The following is a 20,956-nucleotide window of genomic DNA, read 5'->3' on the forward strand; positions in this document are numbered from 1 at the left end:
TTGTTTTTTTTTGTGGTATGCGGGCCTCCCTCTGCTGTGGCCTCTCCCGCCGCGGAGCACAGGCTCCGGACGCGCAGGCCCAGCGGCCATGGCCCACGGGCCCAGCCGCTCCGCGGCATGCGGGATCCTCCCAGACCGGGGCGCGAACCCGGCTCCCCTGCATCGGCAGGCGGACGCGCAACCACCGCGCCACCAGGGAAGACCCCTAGTGCAATGTTTGACACAGGTTTTTAGGTTTCAGGACTCCCATGCAGCAGTTTTTATTACCTCCCCTTCCCTCCTTACTCTGTCCACAACTACCTATTCCATGGTCTCTGCATATAAAAGCATTGCTCACCCACTCCTGCCCTGAGATATTTCTGGTTTAGGCTTTGAGCATCTCCCTGTTGCAATCATCCCCATTAATAAAGTCTTTCTTTGCATAAAGTCTTTACTTGCATAAAGTCTTTCCCCTGACACCTGTATCATTATGCGAAGTGGTCAAGACCTTTGTGCTGTTAATAGAACTTACATACATATTCATGAGGGGGGATGGTATGGGGAGAGCAGTGTTCCACAGGAAAGGCATCTCCACCTGTGAGTACCTGGTACTCCTGGTAATTAAAGCATGATTAGAAAAGGTTCCTGCCATGATAATGATGATTCTCATATCTAAATAACACAGGTGCCAGGCAATGTTCTGAGCTTTTAATATGTGCTCCTTCATTTACTGTTCCCAACAACCCTATGACAGTGGTTCTCCAACTTGAGGGTGCATCAGAATCACCTGGGGGTCAGATTGCTGACCTCTATCCCCCAAGTGTCAGATTCAGTGGGTCTGGGAGGGGGTTCCAGGATTTGCTTTTCTAACAAGTTCCCAAGTGATACAGATGCTACCAGTGGGGACCCACTTGGAGAACCACTGCCCAAGGAGATGGGTGCTATTGTATGCCCCATTTTACAGATGAAGATGGTCACAGCAGTGAGGTATACAAAATCAAGGGTGGTGCCAGATTCCTCTCTAAAGTGAAGAAATAAATGTGCTTCAGGCCAGCAGAGCTTAGAAAAGGAAGCTGAGCTTTGGAGACTTTGCCTTTGTCCCTCACCCCCAGCCCCCATCACTCACTTGGCAAACTGGACTCTGGGGTACCAGAAGGCACCAGGAGAATGAAACATGAGCACTGAGGACATGGTCAGATAGGGAACCAAAGCTCCCCAGGGCCAGGCTCTGGACTTCAGTGCCTACGCTGGCTTATCTGGTGTCATGTGAAAGGAGGAAAAAACAGGTGAGCCACACAGAAGGCATGCTGCCTGCCCTGGGCTGGGCCTCTTCCCACCCCATCAGCTTCTAGGAGGGTGTTTTGCCTTGTGCTTCCTGGGTGTTTCCTTGTTTGATCATTTCTCAGAGACAAAAGTTCTACGTCTTACCTATGATCAAGTCATTGTCAGATTTTTAAGCCTACTTCCGATGACAATGCTTCAGTGATTCATGATTTTGAGAAGCTCAGGTATTAAAAAAGTGAGGTTCATTCATTCACCAATTCTAAAAACACACACATGAAATATTCCTTTTAAAAAAATTGAGGCCACAAAAAGGAAATGAAACCATATAATTAAGTATCGCCAGTTCCCTATATGATCACCTCAAAAACCAAAACCAGGGAAATTTTTCAATAAAAGCTTTGGTAATTTTACTGAGTTACTGACTCCACTCTGGTGATTTACATATGCTTTTTTCTTGCGTCCTGAATGTCCACCCCTCCCCCCATGCCCCCCCCCCCCCCAAAAACCCGGGTGTTTCCTTGTTTGATCATTTCTCAGAGACAAAAGTTCTACGTCTTACCTATGATCAAGTCATTGTCAGATTTTTAAGCCTACTTCCGATGACAATGCTTCAGTGATTCATGATTTTGAGAAGCTCAGGTATTAAAAAAGTGAGGTTCATTCATTCACCAATTCTAAAAACACACACATGAAATATTCCTTTTAAAAAAATTGAGGCCACAAAAAGGAAATGAAACCATATAATTAAGTATCGCCAGTTCCCTATATGATCACCTCAAAAACCAAAACCAGGGAAATTTTTCAATAAAAGCTTTGGTAATTTTACTGAGTTACTGACTCCACTCTGGTGATTTACATATGCTTTTTTCTTGCGTCCTGAATGTCCACCCCTCCCCCCATGCCCCCCCCCCAAAAAAAAACCCAGTGATTGCTACCTCTCTCTCTCTCGGTTTCATTGTTATCAAATCAGTCCTGTAGCTGTGGTCTCAATTACATCTAAACTTCATCCTTATATCCATAGGATCCACTGAGGAACCCAGCTTCCACTTTTGAGAACTAACCCACTCCTATGAACATGGAATCTGATCTTTCTTGGGGATCGTTGCTAACATGGCCAGATAAAATAGCACGTAAGAGTTCTGTATAGAACACACAGTTCTGGTTGAAGGGAGCAACAACTGCTTCTTTTAAATGCATTTTTTAATTAACAGCATCCCCTGCTCAGATGGTGTTCTCACACTATAGGAGGAGAAATCAGGCAGATGGCAGAATGCACAGGTTCCCCCAGTCTTGTAGCACCACCACACGTTGAATTAGTAAGCTTGCAGTCTGGTTGTTCTGCCTGAGTGTTTCCTTCCCATCATGCCAGGTTTCTTGTCCAGAGAACAAGGATCACACAAGGTGGCCATTCCAAGGCTAATTAGCATCTACACTGTGGATATGGCATGTGTAATTTCTAAATGCACCCTCCCCCATGGGCTTCCCTGGTGGCACAGAGGTTAAGAATCCGCCTGCCAATGCAGGGGACATGGGTTCGAGCCCTGGTCCTGGAAGATCCCACATGCCGCGGAGCAACTAAGCCCATGAGCCACAACTACTGAGCCTGCGCTCTAGAGCCACAACTACCGAGCCCATGTGCCACAACTACTGAAGCCCTTGCGCCTAGAGCCCATGCTCCACAACAAGAGAAGCCATCGCGATGAGAGTAGCCCCTGCTCGCCGCAACTAGAGAAAACCTGCGCTCAGCAGCGAAGACGCAATGCAGCCAAAAATAAATAAATAAAATTTAAATGCACCCACCCCTCTGCATAGCATCCTACCCCTAACACACATTTTTCCAGTTTCTAAATTTCCATGGGTGGGAATTCCCTGGCTGTCCAGTGGTTAGGATTCTGTGCTTTCACTGTTGAGGACCCAGGTTCAATCCCTGGTCGAGGAACTAGGATCCCCCATGCTGTGTGGCATGGCCAAAATAAAATAAAATAAAAGTAAAAATTAAGAAAAAAATAAATTAAAAAAAATTTCCATGGACTCATTGTAAAAAGTTATTGTCATGCAATGCTCAGAGATAGTGTCTAGTGATAGTTGCATGACTCTATGGAAAGTGAGTGGAATTTGACCAAGAAAATTTGGGAAGTGGTAAAAGAATTTTTTTCTCCAAGTTCAAAAAGGGAAATGGAACTAAATGATAATTTGATATGAAAACAAGTGTTTTAGTTACACAAGGAGGAGAAGCAAAGCTAAGTTTCATATCTCATCTCCCCAACAAAATCATCTTGAGGACAGAGACTTTGTTTTATAGTGTTGGGGTCCCCAGTGTGTGACAGACATGCAATAAGCATCACTGAAGAATGACAATTATTGGGCTAAGAGAGGAATTATTGCCAGTTTGGCTACAATTTCCTGGGCACCCTTGTACTTGGTCCAGAAATCAGTGGGTCTCAGGTGGACTTGGGGAACTTCTCTTGCTCCCAGCACACAGAAATCCTAGACCCTCTTCATTGTCCTTGAGATGCTTAGAAATGCCACAGGGAGCTTCGAACTACTTCTTTCCTTAGAGAGTCTCCAAGACCAGGAGCTAGTCAAAAGGTGCCCTGAGACCTCACCACCTCATCCTCAGAGTCCTGGTAGATTCTAGAACTCTGCTGGAATCTACCAAGGCAGTCCAGGAGGTCACTGCAGGTGGCCTCTGGATAGTGAGCCAAGTAGCTATCATTACCTGCCTGATCCCAAGGAGGTACCCTAAAGGGACATTAAGGAAAAAGAAAGAGTGTGAGGTACATGAGAGAAACGGTTAAAACAAGCATGGATGTAAGACTCATCTTAATCAAGTGTTTGATCTAGTGATTTCCAAGAATACACTGTACTAGCATAATAAATTAATTTGGTATAATGTTGCATTTCCCCCTGTTGAAAACTCTGAAGATCTAGGCATTGAATCCAATAGACAACAAAACCTTTCTGTAAGCACAATGGGGAATTGCCACTTGAAAACTGATAGTTTGATCATTTTGCCCAATTAATGAAAAGGTAGCAAATCGGGGACTTTTGTGAACTTTCATTTCTGTTTTATCTTTCTGATTTTTCTTTTGGATTGGAGAAGCTATGAAAATCATTTATACTTTCTTTTCTTCCTGTTTACTGTTTTGATTGAGATGGAGAAGAGAACTGATAAATAAGAATCTTTTGCTGAAAATACTAAACGTTGATAACCAAATTACAGAATATTCCAAAACTTCTACTTTAAAACCTTTCTCTGTTACAACCGTGTCTTCATTAAAATAGTCAGTGGAAAAATGACAAACCAGTAAAAGCAACAACTTTCATTACCTCTTGACCCAATTTACTACCCAATTGCACTGCCTTCAAAATATAGATAACTCCAATCCCATCTTTGGTAGTCATAAACTTTGTACAAATAACTTATCCTCTCCAAGCTTTGGTTTCATCCACTATAAAATGTGGATAATACTAATGACCTCATAAGACTGTATTAAAAATTAAATGAGATAACATGAGTATTGATATAAGCAGCCCCTTACAGAATTTCTCCCTCGAAAATGGACATATCCTTGAGAAATGACATTCAGTCCAAAGGCACACTAACATTACAGTGACCTCTGTTGCCACTGAGATACTGTCTGTTGATTATGTCATTGCTTTTACCATTCATCTAGAACCCTACTGTAAGGCAGTAGAGAAGTTTGTAACTTGATTCAGGGAAGCAGTCCTCAATCACCATAAAACCATGGGATCTGGCACCTTCCCATTCAGCACGGTCCTCTGCCAAATCTCTTCCATTTTTCCACTTTATTTTCCTAGTCTCCCCTCCAGGGACTCACGTGAACCTATGAGTGGATTTGAAATTCTCTAAGAGGGCGATAGACTTGTAAAATATGCTTCCAGTTTCATTTGAGGAAATTGAGTGGTAGGCATGAGACAAAGGCTCTTGAGGAGTTTAGGCCTCATGCACACAGCACTGGCCTAGAGTGCCAGGCCTGTGTCTAGAGTGACAAGAATGACTGAGCCTTGCCTTTACTGCCAGCCCTTTAGCCAGATCTGTAGGACTGGGTGTTGGCTCCATTTCCTCTCCACTCTGTTACTCCTGAAGATACTGTATAAGGTGTTGGAATGGAAGGGCAGGAGCCTTGGGATAATAACAGCACAATGGCTAGATTCAGGAAGTGATGTTTTGCTATTCATTCTAGGAATTCTTACTGAGTCCATTTTATGTCAGGCCCTGTGCTGAGGAATCAGTGACGAACAAACACTGATACATTCCCTACGCTGGAGGAGCTTACGTCCATGCAGTAGGTATGAATCAAATATTCCCTTTGGATAATATATAGACTTGCGCTTCCTTTCTTCCTCTATTGACCTAACAATGTGGAACTTTCTCATTTTGTGGGTCCCCAAGTGATGAAGTTTCCATGTAGCCATCCCATCCCCCTGGTGGAGGGAGGCTCAGAAAGTATGGCAGCCTCCTCTTCTCTGGATTTCATCAGGAAAAGAAGGAATCCAGAGCAACGTTTAATAAAAGACCTTCTGGGGCTTCCCTGGTGGCACAGTGGTTGAGAGTCCGCCTGCCGATGCAGGGGACACGGGTTCGTGCCCCTGTCCGGGAGGATCCTACATGCCGCGGAGCGGCTGGGCCCATGAGCCATGGCCGCTGGGCCTGCGCGTCCGGAGCCTGTGCTCCACAGCGGGAGAGGCCACGGCAGTTAGAGGCCCACGTACCGCAAAAAAAATAAATAAATAAAAATAAAAATAAAATAAAAAAAATAAAAGACCTTCTGACCTAGTGCCATTCATTACGGATCAAACGTGCCTGGTGGATTCAGGTGTCTCTGCCGTAATCACAGGGCCCATCATCTGCCACCTGGCTTTGCTCCAGCTCACCCAATTGTGACCTGATGTTTGGTCTTAGTCTTCAGGGAGTCGTCTGACTGCACCATTGACCCTCAGGCTGCCTGCATGGTCTCCCTGTGATGACCTCGCTATTTCCCTCTGCAGGTCCCCCTGTGTTAGAGAAAACAAGGGCCAATATTCCAATCAGAGAGGACAGGTAGTGGTGGAATGGTGCAGCCTTTGAGGTTTTAAACAAAACACCCTCATCACCTTGGAGTTATTTCTCAGGGGGCAAAATGTTTATTTTAACAGAATGAGTACAGAATCCATCCCCTGTCCACCACTAAATGTATTACCAAGATGTCTAGGATCATAAATGTCATCAATAATACAAACTCTTCTATTTTAGATCCAATACTATACCATGGATCTTTCCTTGTCGATACACATAGTAGTCCATGGTTTGACTATATCGTAATTCCTTTAATACTCTCCTTTCCTTTTACTGATAGGCATTTAGATTTGTTTTTGTTTTTCATTTACAAACAATACTGCAATGAACATCTTTGAACTATATCTTTATAGATATGTGCAACTATTATAAAACTAATTCCTGGAAATGAAGCTACTTGCTGAAGAAAGTTTATCTAATACATACTCCCACCTGTAATAAAGGAGAATGTGCACTTCCTCACGACTTGTACACCAGCTCATTTATAAACAAAGTGTGATCTAATTGCTGTTTTACAACATTGAGAACCCAGTGTGCAAGGGCCTTTACTTACACAGCTGGAATTGACATTTAATTTATTCCTCACAACAACCACATGAGGTAAGAATTTCTAACCATTTTACAACTGAAAAACAAAATGTGAGTTAGCTGTGTGCCATTAGGCAAATCATTTAAGCACTCAGCGCCTCCAGTCCCCTAGTAGAAAAATGGAATGGTAGTACTGTCCTTACCTACGCTATGGGTGTGATGGTCAATTTATGTGCCAATTTGAGTAGGCTACAGTCCCCAGCTATACAATCAAAACTAATCTAGGTGTTGTTATGCAGCTATTTTAAAATGTGATAAAAGTCCATATCGGTTGACTTTAAGTAAGGAGATTATCCTATATAATCTGGGTGGGCCTGATTCATCAGTTGAAATATCTTAAAAACAGAGCTGAAGCTTCCCTAAGGAAGAAGAAATCCCACCTGTGGACTCAGTTGGGCCCGAGAAATCCACCGTGTTTTTCCTGATGACCTGCCCCACAAATTTTGGACCTGCCCAGCCAGCCCCACAATTGCATAAGTGAATTCCTTGCAATAAATCTCTTAATATATGTTTCTTACCGGTTCTGCCTCTATGACTGAACACTATAGGGGTGTGTTAAAAATTAAATGTACTATATATCTGCAAGGTATTTTATGATGCCTGTGAATTGGGTGATAACATGATACATTTACATTTTAAACGTGCTGGGGAGGATGGCAGAATAGAAAAAAGACTGGCTGCTGGGATATGGTTTGGTCACTAGCAGGCTGTATAATTTTGAATAAGCGACATCATTTCTAAGCCTCCATCTCCTCGCTTATAATATATAAAAGTAAGTGTCTGTACTAGATGGTCTCTAAGGAACTTTTCAGGGCTAAAGAGATTGAGTTTGAATTTGCTATATATCCACAATTAAGCTTAAAATCTTTGTTTATTGTCAGCTTTGAGGTATCATTCACAAACAATAAACTTCATCAGTTTTAAGTGCACCGGTTGATGAGTTTGACAAATGCATGCAGTTGTGTAGCTACCACCTCCACAGTCATGATACAGAACATTCCCATCACTCCACTAAGTTCCCTCCTGCCCCTTTGTAATCCATTCCCTCCCCCAAGCCCAGCTCCTGGCCATCAGTCATCTGCTTTCTGTCACTGTAGCTTTGCCTTTATTAGAAGTTTATATAAATGGACTCATACAGTACGCTTTCCCTGTGTCTGGCTTCTTCCACTTAGCACTATGCTTTTGAGATTCCTATCTTTGATTATTAGTGCATTTTGTTATAATTTCATACTGGTTCTTTGAATTTCTTCTAAAATACTGTTTACCTCTTTGCCCATTTTCTATTGGATCACTGCTCTTTTCATTGTAAATTTATAGAATCACATTTTTATTTATTTAATTTTTTTTTTTTTTTTTCGCGGTACGCGGGCCTCTCACTGCCGCGGCCCCTCCCGCCGCGGAGCACAGGCTCCAGACGCGCAGGCTCAGCGGCCATGTCTCACAGGCCCAGCCGCTCCGCGGCACGTGGGATCCTCCCGGATCGGGGCACGAACCTGCGTCCCCTGCATCGGCAGGCGGACTCCCAACCACTGCGCCACCAGGGAAGCCCCTAGAATCACATTTTTAAAAGTCAGTGAATAACATGCAAGTTGATTTTATTTTTCTAAAGCTTCTTGTCTTTTTCCACCCAATGGCCTACTTTGAGCAGTGATGGGCATAGTCATCACCTTCTTTCTCTCTTCCGCCACCTCTGGAGGTGCTTCCTCCCTTCCACCTCCCAGCTAGCCACAGAGAAGCACATGCTGCCCGTGTGGGACTGAGGGGCCCTGGAAGGGAAAAGGAGAGGACAGAGCCCCTGCTTCCACCCACCCCCGCTCCTCGGCACCCATCTGGGGTGATGTCCCAGCCACAAACTTCTATCTCCCGACCCAGCTCATTGTCCCTGAGCCTGGGCACCTGGTCCTGGGACCAGAGACACTGCGTGGTCAAAGCCTGGATTTGCTCTTACCTACAGCCAAGCCTCCTTTTAGTCCTGTGCAGTAGGATGAACAAAGGGGTGGAGGAGGGACTGTTACAGTTGTGAAATCTCACAAGTTTTGACAATGAGTCTGAGCCAGAGCAGCTGCTAATCACTGAATTTTCCTTTGCCACGAAGGGCACTATAATGTCATTCCACTGGCCAAGACAGCTAGGTTAAAAGGAATCAGAGAAAACAAATAAAATTACCTCCATGACAACTTGGGGCATTTAGGATATGTGTATATGATTGATATAAGCACTATCCTCAAGTGTGTTTTCACTCTAAAATATTTTAAAATCTGGTGTGTAACCATTATTCTGGATTATCCACAGAGAACCCAGGGATGATGGTCCTCCAGGCTCCCTTTGGTTTCTAAAAGCTTCCAAAGGAGAAATGCCCTATGGGGAGGGAGCGTCTATTGCCTTGTGAAAATAGTTTCCTGGGAACTGAACATTTTTAAAGTATTTTGAGGTGAGTCATGTCAGTCAGTTCACAGGAGCACGTAAGGCCTGAGGTTTCAAGATTTCAGGAGTTGGGTATCATCAGCTAAATAGTACTCTCAAAAAACTGATGTCCCTGTGGCACGAGGACCTTCCACACAGTTGTCATATTGAGAATATCTCCTTAGGCCCTAATCTACTCTGTTGTTTTATTATGAACGATTATCTTTCTTTAAGCTCCTGTAAGGAATACAGACCATTACTTTGATTTTTAGTAATACTAATAAAATAGATAATGATGATAGTTATTACTTTCTGATAACTTACTTTGTGCCAGTCATTGTTTTAAGTGACTAACATAAATTACTTTAGGAAATATTCCGTAGAAGAACTGTGGCTAATAATAATCATTATCTACCATTTTTCAGAGGAGGAAACTGGGTTTATGAGTGAGATGTGACTTGCCCAAGATCACACATGGACAGGGAGCAGGGAATAAATACCCAAGTGAGGTCAACAAGGAATTTGGTAAATTTACAATGAATTCTGTCTCATCACAAAATGAAATACTGAAACCCACCTATATCATTTTGTAAATCAATTGAGGTATAATTTATATACCATAAGTTGTATACATTTTTCATACACTTTAATGAGTTTTAAATATTTATACAGCTGTGTAATCACCACCACAATCTAAATTTAGACCTTTCCATCATCCTAAAAGGTTTCCTGTTTCCCTGCCCCCAGGCAACCACTGATCTGTTTTCTGTCCCTCTAGATTAGATTTGTCTTTCCTAGAATTTCATATAAGTAGAATCATAGAGCTGTAGTCTTATCCTGTGTCTGACTTCTTTTGCTTCTTCTTATTGAGATTTATCAATACTGTTATGTGTTTAGTAGTTTATTTTATTGCTATGTGCTCCTCTTTTGTGTGGTTATGTATTTTATTCATTTGAGGAGGTCAGCATATCCTAATAACAAAATCAGACATAGATGTTACATGAAAATGATACTAAAGGCCAAAATCCCTTGTGAATATATACAACAATCCTCAGAAATATTAGCAAATGAAATCCAGAAATATTTAAAAGGATAATTCATGATGACCAAGTGGGATTCATCTGGAGAATTCAAGGCCAATTTTACCTAGAGGGGTGGGATAGGGAGGGTGGGAGGGAGGGAGATGCAAGAGGGAAGAGATATGGGGACATATGTATATGTATAACTGATTCACTTTGTTGTAAAGCAGAAACTCACCATTGTAAAGCAATTATACTCCAATAAAGATGTTAAAAAAAAATCAATTACTGTAATTCACCAAAAGCATATGATTATCTCAATAGATGAAAAGGCAATTCAATATTCATTCATGATAAAAACTCTCAGCAAACTAGGAATATGCAAACTTAACCCAATCTTATAAAAATCTACAGCTAATATCATAATCCCATAAGATTGGTAAAAAGGCAAGAAACTCTTACTCATCATTGTGCTGGAAGCTCTGGCTAGTGATAATAAGGTTAGAAAGAATGGAAGAAAGGAAGGAAGGAAGGAAGGGTGGGAGGAAGGAAGGAAGAAAGAAAGAAAGAAAGAAAGAAAAAAAGAAAGAAAGAAAGAAAGTTCATACAGATTAGAAAGAAAAAAAGTTCTCTTTATTTGCAAACAGCATGATTGTATATAGAGAAAATCTAAACAAATCCCTACAAAACAACTTCTAGAACTAATGAGTTTGTTTATGAAGGTAGGATGATATAAGGTACACATACAAAAGTCTATTCTATTCATATAGAACAGCAATAGACAATTGGAATTTGAAGTTTTTAAAAAGTACAATTTACAATGGCATCAAAAAAGTTACTTTATAGATTTAAAAAAATTTGTGCATGGAAAAACATACCGTGTTCATGGACCGGAAGACTCAATATTGTTAAAATGTCAATTTACCCAAATTTATATAAATTTCAGTATAATTCTAAACAAAACACCAGATTTTGTTTTGTAGATATTGACAAGTGAATTCTAAAATTTATATGGAATGTCAAAAGACAGCCAAAACAAAGTTGAGGGCTTATATCATTCATTTCAAGAATTCTGTTAAGGTACAGTAATCAATGTGATTGGTGAAAGGATAGACACATAGTGCAACAAAATACACTAAAGAGCCCAGAAATAGGCCCAAATGAATATTGTGAACTGATTTTTGGTAATGATGCAAAAGCATTTTAATAGAGAAAGGATACTCTTTTTAACAAATGGTGCTGGAACAACTGGACATAGATATCCTCCCCACTAAAAAAAAACCCTAACCTTGACATGTACTTCACCTGTTACACAAAAATTAAATCAAAATGGGTCATAGAAACATTATTCCAAGTGAAAGAACACAAAGAGCCAAATATTATATAATTCAATTTACATGAAATGTCCAGAATAGGCAAATCCATAGAGACAGAAAGTAGGCTAGTGGTTGCCAGGGGCTGTGGGTGGGGTGTGACAGCTGACAGGTATTGAGTTTCTTTTCAAGGAGATAAAAATGTTCTGGAATTATACAGTAGTGAAAGTCCACAATTTTGTGAATATAATAAAACTACTGAATTGTATACTTTAAAAGGGCGAATTTTATGGTATATTAATTATAACTCAATTTAAAAATCCCTAGTACTTAAAAGTGGTTCTCAAGTACTTCTAAGTAGAAAAAAATTAAGAAATAATCTAGAGATAGGAAACTTTTAGTAAACTTTATCAGATTAACATGACAGAATATTTTTTAGATGTTAAAATTATGTTTAAAAAGAGCTTTTGTACACACCAAAGGCCCAGTACATGAAAGAAGTAATTGATAATATGGACTTCATTAAAATTAAAAACTTCTTCTCTGTGTAAGACACTGTCAAGGGAATGAGAAGACAAACCGCAGACTGGGAGAAAATATTTTCAATAGACATATTGGATAAAAGTTGGTTATCCAAAATCTGCAAAGAACCTAACAATAAGAAAACAAACAACCCTATGTAAAAATGGGCCAAAGATCTTAACAGGTCACTCACCAAATATATTCAGATGTCCAGTAAGCATATGAAAAGATGCTCCACATGGTATGTTATTAGGGAAATATAAATTAAAGCAACAATGAGATACCACTACACAACTATTAGAATGAACAAAACTCAGAACACTGACAGCACCAAATTCTGGTGAAGATGTGGAGCAATAGGAACCTCATTCATTGCTGGTGGGAGTGCAAAATTGTTCAGCTACTTTGGAAGACAGTTTGCAGTTTCTAACAAAACTAAACATACTCTTACCACACAATCTGGCAATTTCACTCCTTGATATTTACTCAAAGAAGTTGAAAACTTATGTCCACACAAAAACCTGCACACAGATGCTTATGGCAGTTTTATTCATAATTGCCAAAACTTGGAAGCAACCAAGATATCCTTCAGTAGGCAAATGGATAAACTGTTGTATATCCAGACAATGGAATATTTATTATTCAGTGCTACAAAGAAATGAGCTATCGAGTCATGAAAAGACATGGAGGAACCTTGAATGCATATAGCTATGTGAAAGAAAAACCCATTTGAAAGGGCTACATAAGTGTATAATTCCAACTATATTACATTCTGGAAAAGGTAAAACTTTGGAGACAGTAAAAAGACCAGTGGTTGCCAGTGGATAGGGAGAGGTGAGGGATGAATAAGCAGAGCACAGAGGAATTTTAGGGCAGTGAAACTATTCTGTTTGACACTACAATAGTAGATACATGTCATTATACATTTATCAAAACCCATAGAATGTACAACATCAAGAGTGAACTCTGATGTAAGCTATGAACTTTGGGTGATAATGATATATCAATATAGGTCCATGGTTTGTAACAAATGTATACTCTGGTGCAGGATGTTGATAGTGGGGAAGGCTAGTCATGTATGGAGATAGAGAATATATGGGAACTCTATACCTTCTGCTCAATTTTTTTGTCAACCTTAAACTGCTCTAAAAAATAAAGTCTCTCTCTTTATAAGAAGTTTTTGCCTATATAGGAGAATGTTTTTGATATACTGACAATTGAAAATTCATTTAATGGTATATATTTTTTCTATATAAAGATGATTATAAGAAGAAATTATGATAAATTATGTCCAAATATTAAATATGCACGTTTATATGACAAATGGTTGTTTAAAAATTTTTTATGCGTATTTTCCCCACTTTTTTGCAATGTACAAGTATTTTTCTCATCAAAGTTCTCCTGTATCTATTCCATCAAAGGCTATTTAGGTCTACTGTAGGTATCCACTGAATGTTAGGAGAGTGACAGTGTAAAAAAGAATTAATACAGCAAGCTTGAGACGGTCATATTCAGAAATACTTTCTTGCAAAATTGGCCCTTTGCTGGCATCTGGAAACAGATTTTGAGTGTTCCCACCATTTCCCAAATTGATAAGGTTGCCTAAACTATTGGTGAAAACAAAGGTATATGTTCAACACATGCTTTCCTTCTAAGAGTCTGGAATTTTGGTACATGTTAGGCAGATGGTGCCTAGGTGATCAGCCCTCAGTAAAAATCCTGTACACTTTCTTAGTTGGTTTGGGCTAATATAACACATTTAGACTGGGTGACTTAAACAACAAACATTTATTTCTCACAACAGGTTGGAAAGTCCAAGATCAAGGTGCCAGCAGATCCTGTGTCTGGTGTGCTTTTGCCTTTTGGTTTGGGAAGAAGACCATCTTCCTATTGTATCCTCACACGGTGTAGAGAAGAGAGGGGAAGCAAACTCTCTCATGTCTCTTTTATAAGGGCTCTAATCCCAACATGAGGGCTTCACCCTCAAGACCTAATTACCTCCCAATGGCCCCATCTCCAAATACCATCATATTGGGGATTAATATTTCAACATACAAATTCTGGGGGATACATTCAGTCCCTAGCTCTAATGAGCCACCCTGGTTGGCAACACATTGCACATATTGTCACACATCTTTACAGGAGGAATTAAACCTCCTGCAACTTCACTTGGAGAGAACGCTTGGAAGCTGTGCCTGGATTCCTCCAAAGTCCCCCACCTGCCCATGTGCCTTTTCCCTCTTCTGACTTTCCTTTGCTGACTTTCCTTTGTATCCTTTATTGTAATAAACAGTAACCATGAGTATAATAACTTTTATAACCTGTGAGTAGGTCTAGTGAATCATTGCATCTGAGAACAGTGTTAGGGACCCAGAAATTCCACTTAGTTATATACCCAAAAGAATTGAAAGCAGTGAGTGAGATACTTTTACAGATGTTCATAGCAGCATAATTTACAATAGGCAAAATGTGGAAGCAACCCAAATGTCCATCAACAGAAAAATGGACAAACAAAATGTGGTATATAAAATATAATGAACTATTTTTCACCCTTAAAAAGGAATGAAGTTCTGATACATGCTACAACATAGATGTACCTGAAAACACTTGCTAAGCTAGATGCAAACAGTCACGTATTGCATGATTCCACTTTTATGAAATATCTACAATGGGAAAATTAGAGAGACAGAACATAGACTAGAGGTTACCAGGAGCTGGAGGGAGAGAAAGGATGAGGAGTTACTGCTTAATGGGTGCAGAGTTTTTCAGTATAATGAAAAAGTTTTAAAAAGAGATAGTGGTGAGGGTTGTACAATATTGTGAATGTAGTTAATGCCACTGAATTGTACACTTAAAAATGGTTTAAATGGCAACTTTTATGTTATATATATTTTACCATAGTTTGTAAAAAAATATAAATACAAAACAATGTAGAGTCAAATTCCCAACTGTGCACAGCAAAGCCTCAAACCTCTTAAGGAGCACTTGCCTACAAGATTGTACTCTTTCAGATACTGCTGGTTGAAGGATAAATTGGTAAAACCTTTCAATAGGGCTAAAAAAGAAGAAAAAAAAACAAAATAAAAAATACAGCCTAGGTGTTGCCTTTGGTTTTTGTTCTTTCCTCCAGGTGGGAGGAGAAAGGGTCTGAACATTCCCAAAGGTGAGCTCAAATTGTTAAAAGTTTGTGTTGCTCTTTCCTATGTGGACAAATAATGCCACCTGCCATATTAGTAAACAAAGGATGTTGCAGCCATCAAGACATCAGCCACTGTAGCTGCCCCCAGTGGTGCAACCTGAGGGGATTCAGGAGGGAGAAAACAGGATAGTCGCCCTAGATAGTTGAGGTGCATATCAAAAGAATAATTTTATTAAGCCAGACTCTTGCATCTTCACATACATGGTGTCAATTAAAAATCGATCAGTTGATTGAAGAAAGAAGCCAAATTGAGGATTATAACCTGGGAAAAGCATCTCAGAAAGCTCCAAGAACTGTTCCACATGTTAGAAGTCAAAACATAGTTATATAAGTTTTTTGAGACAGAGGGCTGTACATTAGATAACATATTATTGACAATTTACACAATCCAGGTCTGCAAGAACAAAGTGATGAGTCATCGTGACCCCTTAAAAGATCAAGAAAGAATGTTATCATTTAAGGAGCTGGCTTGTCGATACTAGGAGAATGTTGCTCTTTGTGATTGAGTGGGTATTTCTGCCAATGGGGGAGGTTTGGTTGATGCATAATGCAGACACACAATGCACAGTAGAAGGGAGAGAGAAGGCCAAAGGGCAGAGAAAATTTTTCATGTTTAAATTTTTCTTACCTTGTCATAAAATATGAATTTTATTTCACAATTTCCCCCCTTTGATCATTAATCTTTTGATAGAAAGCACTAGGTGATCAAATGTTTGGTCCCTTGATGCCAGGCTGGTTGCTTGCCTGTCCTGGGTCCATCATGTCCCACAATGCTGGGTCCTAATAGACTGGTTCTCTTGTTTTTGTGGAGTTATACTAGCAGAATGTTTTGCAAGGACTGACAGTCAATTCTAGGTTGTCCAATAAGACTTAAGCCAATTTTCCTCACATGTGCATTGTGTATGTCCATTATTTTATAAAGAACTATAGATGTGATTTATAGTCTCAAGTCATTTAGACATCATTATCTTAGTATGAGTAGGTGACACACAGCATGAAAGGCAAGAAGTTATCACCTTATAATTTCCACAAACTATAATTAAAATTCTCAGTAGAACCAACAATGTCATTAGCAAAGATTTAAGCCAAGATCCTCCTGAATAAAACCATTTTCCTAATATTTCCCCTAAACTGGGAAAAGGATTGTTCAGAGCAGAAATTTTACTCTTCATGTGTCATAAGATGTCACATTTGAAGATGCAGCATTCAGTATGTATTACAGCACAAGTTCCCCCTTAGGAAGCAGTTAAAATATTGAGGGCCATGTGATCCTGTAGGACTGCTTTTCTCATCTTGAGACTTCTGAATTGAGCAAGCTAATGGCTTGATCATTATCATTCAAAACTTGCTGAATTGAATTTTGTTAAAGCCTCTATGTGAGTAATAATATTTTCTATTCCAAGTGAAAGAACAAATATCAAGATCAAATGGTCATATCATTGGAAAACTGATTGAGCCCAACATGCCTTCATTAAAGGCATATTGGTAGGGGCTTTTTCCAGGGTTACCCATAACTGATCTTGGGCCCAAGGGAAATCAATTGTACAACTTCTTAACCAAACTGGGAGAGCCATGGCCATAAATCTGTTCCAAAAATCAACTGGGTTCTATTAGGAGCTACCCAGTATTCAACATCTAGTGAAAAGGAGTGTTTATGGCCAGGTTCAGAATAGGCATCATTAATTGGCCAGGTAAGAAGCTCTCACTTAGTGATATTGGTGGTAACATTAGCTTGCATGGTGCTAGAGTTTCTTTCTTTTAAAATAAAATTTCAAAGGGCCATCCAATTAGAGCCTCAGAGAGGAGAAATCCACCAAGGCAACCTGAGAGTACTGAACCCAGGTAATAGGCCACAAACCCAGCAACAATTGGATTGATTTTTTTTTTTTGAAACTTGCAAATGATTGAGCCCAAGAAATACATTTGGTTCATAAGCAAAAGTGTGAGCAATTGTCAAAGTAATCAGTATACAGGCCTGGTCAGCATCTTGGGTCAGCTCTCTACCTTAGATGCAATCTTCTTCTTGTGTCCTAATCTGGTAGTGTTGGTCTTGGTCAAAGTTGGGTGTCAGAAACAGGAGTTGCAGTTCATTCAGGAGAGGAGGACTGATATGGTGACATATATAAATCCAAGAACTTACTCCTTTAAATTTTGCAGCACAAGGATTTGTTAGCAGTGTCTGATATAGCCCCTTCCAACATGACTGTAAAGAGTCCTTTATCTGATGTCTTTTCCATTATTCATAATCTCCTGGTTAGGTCATGACAAATCTGATCTTCATCCAAAGGTAGATTACAGTGATAAGCTTCAGAAACAAACTTAGATTGTCCTTTTAATAACTAAAGTTTACAACAAACTACCTGGGAAGTGAGTCTTAGTTTCCAATAATTTCCAATAAGAGTTTCCAAATTCTGGAGAAATCTGGTAGAGAGAAAAGACAAATGTTTCAATTCTACTTACAGAGGTGTAATTTAAAAGTTTCCTTATATCTGGAAAACACAGATTAAAAACCAGCACTATTTCAGACAAAACTCCAAATTATAACCATACTCATTGCTTCACTCGGTCCTACGTGACTAATCCCTGATCTTAATCTTCTGTTAACAGTTTTATGAAGCCATCAGGTTTTCCATTAGAATTCTTTAATTTCTTATCCAGGTTAGTGGTATGATCTACAAGTTATCAGAAACCTGTACTTGTTAAAAAGTCCTTTCTATGAATTTCCTTGAAGATGAAGCATTTTTTAAAAAGCACCAGAGTACAATAATAACTGTGTTATAAATGACAAAAGACTTTAAAAATGCAAGGTTAAAGATCTGATTACAATGCAATCGACAAACAACTTACTGCTGTGACATGCAACAATTTAAGATAATTAGTAGAATTATGACTGATAATATTTTACCAGGACATATCATATTTTTAGAAGTTCCATATAATTTCTAGAGTATCTATATTAATAACACTTACCCATATGATACAGCCTAAGAAGGCTTAATCAGTACGCATCTGATAATGCTTCCCATGTAATTTAACATACCAAATAAGCCTAATTAGTTTAATATTACTCTCTGAGATGGAGAGGAAACAAATATTTTGAGGTATTCCAGGGACCCTTTGGAAAACCTCAAAGTTAGCTAGAGGTCAAACAAATTTCATTTAGAATTTGATCTTTGGGAAGGTTGTCAAAAATATCAAAAAATGTTCAAAACACCAGGTCAAATAGGATCGTAGGTCACTGTGAGACAATACGCATTCACTTAACCAAAGTACCAATAAAAGATCTTAAATGTTGTAATACATCACTTAAATGCAAAGAAACTCATGCAGTCTATTACCAAAAGCAGTTCAATATTTTAAGAAAACTTTGTCCTTTTAGAGAGGAAATTAAATTCAGGTATTGTACCACTTTACCTTTAAAATTCATTTTCTTAATTAATTCAATCTTATCTTAGTGAATCCTGACCATGCACAAAAACTTTCTCAGTGTTCCTTTATCCACAAACCTTCCAAAACGTTCAGTATCCATATTATTCTGTCCATATTTTCTTTTCCAGTCAGAAACAACCAGGTCTAGGACAAAATTACCTTCTTTCCCTTAATAAAAATATTTCCAATCTTCACACCTTTTTTTTCCCGAAAAAAAACCTCTTACTTTCCTTGTATACTCAAATATTTACCTTATTATTTTAGTAGTTTTAGTTACATATATTATACTTCTTAACCTTAAAACCTAGTTTATAGCAAAAACCTAGAAGCAAGTAATTGTAAACTGTCATACCAACATTTTCTGATTGGCACTTACAAATATATTTTATAACCTTTAGAAACATACACCTTCTCATAGATTTTCTTTCCTCAATATAGTACAAGACATGTGTCTAATAAACACAAACATCTTTAGTTTCTCATAAGAAGACAAAATTATGGTTAGCAATTAATATTCCAGTATTTTATTTGGAAATGATCTAAATATTCAATGGATTCCCATTATTTAATTTAGCATAACTTTAAAGTTTCAAGTTACCAAAATCTGGAGAGACTTTTTATTTTATTTTACTTTATTTTATTTTATTTTATTAACATCTTTACTGGAGTATAATTGCTTTACAATGTTGTGTTAGTTTCTGCTGTATAACAAAGTGAATCAGCTATACATATACATATATCCCCATATCCCCTTCCTTTTGCACCTCCCTCCCACCCTCCCTATCCCACCCCTCTAGGTGGTCACAAAGCACTGAGCTGATCTCCCTGTGCTATGCAGTTGCTTCCCGCTAGCTAGCTATTTTACATTTGGTAGTATATATATGTCAATGCTACTCTCTCACTTGGTCCCAGTTTACCCTTCCCCCTCCCCGTGTCTTCAAGTCCATTCTCTACGTCTGTGTTTTTATTCCTGTCCTGCCCCTAGGTTCATCATAACTTTCTTTTTTTTAGATTCCATATATATGTGTTAGCATGCAGTATTTGTTTTTCTCTTTCTGACTTACTTCACTCTGTATGACAGACTCTAGGTTCAACCACCTCACTACAAATAACTTTGTTTCTTTTTATGGCTGAGTAATATTACATTTTATATATGCATATATTTGCCACATATTCTTTATCCATTCATCTGTTGATGGACACTTAGGTTGCTTCCATGTCCTAGCTATTGTAAATAGTGCTGCAGTGAACATTGGGGTACATGTCTCTTTTTGAATTATGGTTTTCTCAGGGTATATGTCCAGTAGTGGGATTGCTGGGTCATATTGTAGTTCTATTTTTAGTTTTTTAAGGAACCTCCATACTGTTCTCCATAGTGGCTGTATCAATTTACATTCCCACCAACAGTGCAAGAGGGTTCCCTTGTCTCCAGACCCTCTCCAGCATTTATTGTTTCTAGATTTTTTGATAATGCCCATTCTTCCTGACTTCTGCCCAGTTTTGGATTGGGTCGTTTGTTTTTTTTGATATTGAGCTGCATGAGCTACTTGTATATTTTGGAGATTAATCCTTTGTCAGTTGCTTTATCTGCAAATATTTTCTCCCATTCTGAGGGTTGTCTTTTCATCTTGTTTACGGTTTCCTTTGCTGTGCAAAAGCTTTGAAGTTTCATTAGGTCCCATTTGTTTATTTTTGTTTTTATTTCCATTTTGGAGAGACTATTTTAGATAGACATCCCCGAAACACCATTATTCCTAAAGTTTACGTAAAAGCTCTTATCTCATTTACCTCTACTTTATTTACTTAAAATTTCATCATATCATTACTTTTTGTTGACAAACTTTGTAACAGGAATAAGGTCATTCTTATTTTATTTCTAGTAAATCTAGGTACAATAAAAGTATTTAATGTTGATGACTCTAAATATATGTCTGTATTAACTAAACCAACAAGCTTAAACTAACTTAAATACTCTGGTATTAATTCAATACTAAATATTTCCCATATCACATGAACCTGAAATTCATTCTGGCCAGTTTCTTTTCTACTTCTGAGTATCTAAATAAGCACTTAATTTCCTTTAAGACAATTAAATAGAACTCTTTTACAAATTATATTCAGATATGCACAGACACACAGA

The 20,956-nt window shown here is 38.8% G+C and overlaps 1 long non-coding RNA gene across 1 annotated transcript in view; it reads left to right on the forward strand.

Moving 5' to 3' along the window:
* The window catches only part of LOC129392424 (uncharacterized), a 56,004-nt gene extending 41,525 nt beyond the window's left edge, over nt 1–14,479 (forward strand). Inside the window, exons 3-5 of the long non-coding RNA XR_008618264.1 lie at nt 5,501–5,577; nt 6,697–6,943; nt 13,993–14,479. This is a non-coding gene — a long non-coding RNA (uncharacterized lncRNA). The remainder of the gene's footprint in view (nt 1–5,500; nt 5,578–6,696; nt 6,944–13,992) is intronic.
* Nucleotides 14,480–20,956: the final 6,477 nt, after the last annotated feature.

This window comes from Physeter macrocephalus, chromosome 9 (assembly GCF_002837175.3).
Source record: "Physeter macrocephalus isolate SW-GA chromosome 9, ASM283717v5, whole genome shotgun sequence".
NCBI lineage: Eukaryota > Metazoa > Chordata > Mammalia > Artiodactyla > Physeteridae > Physeter > Physeter macrocephalus.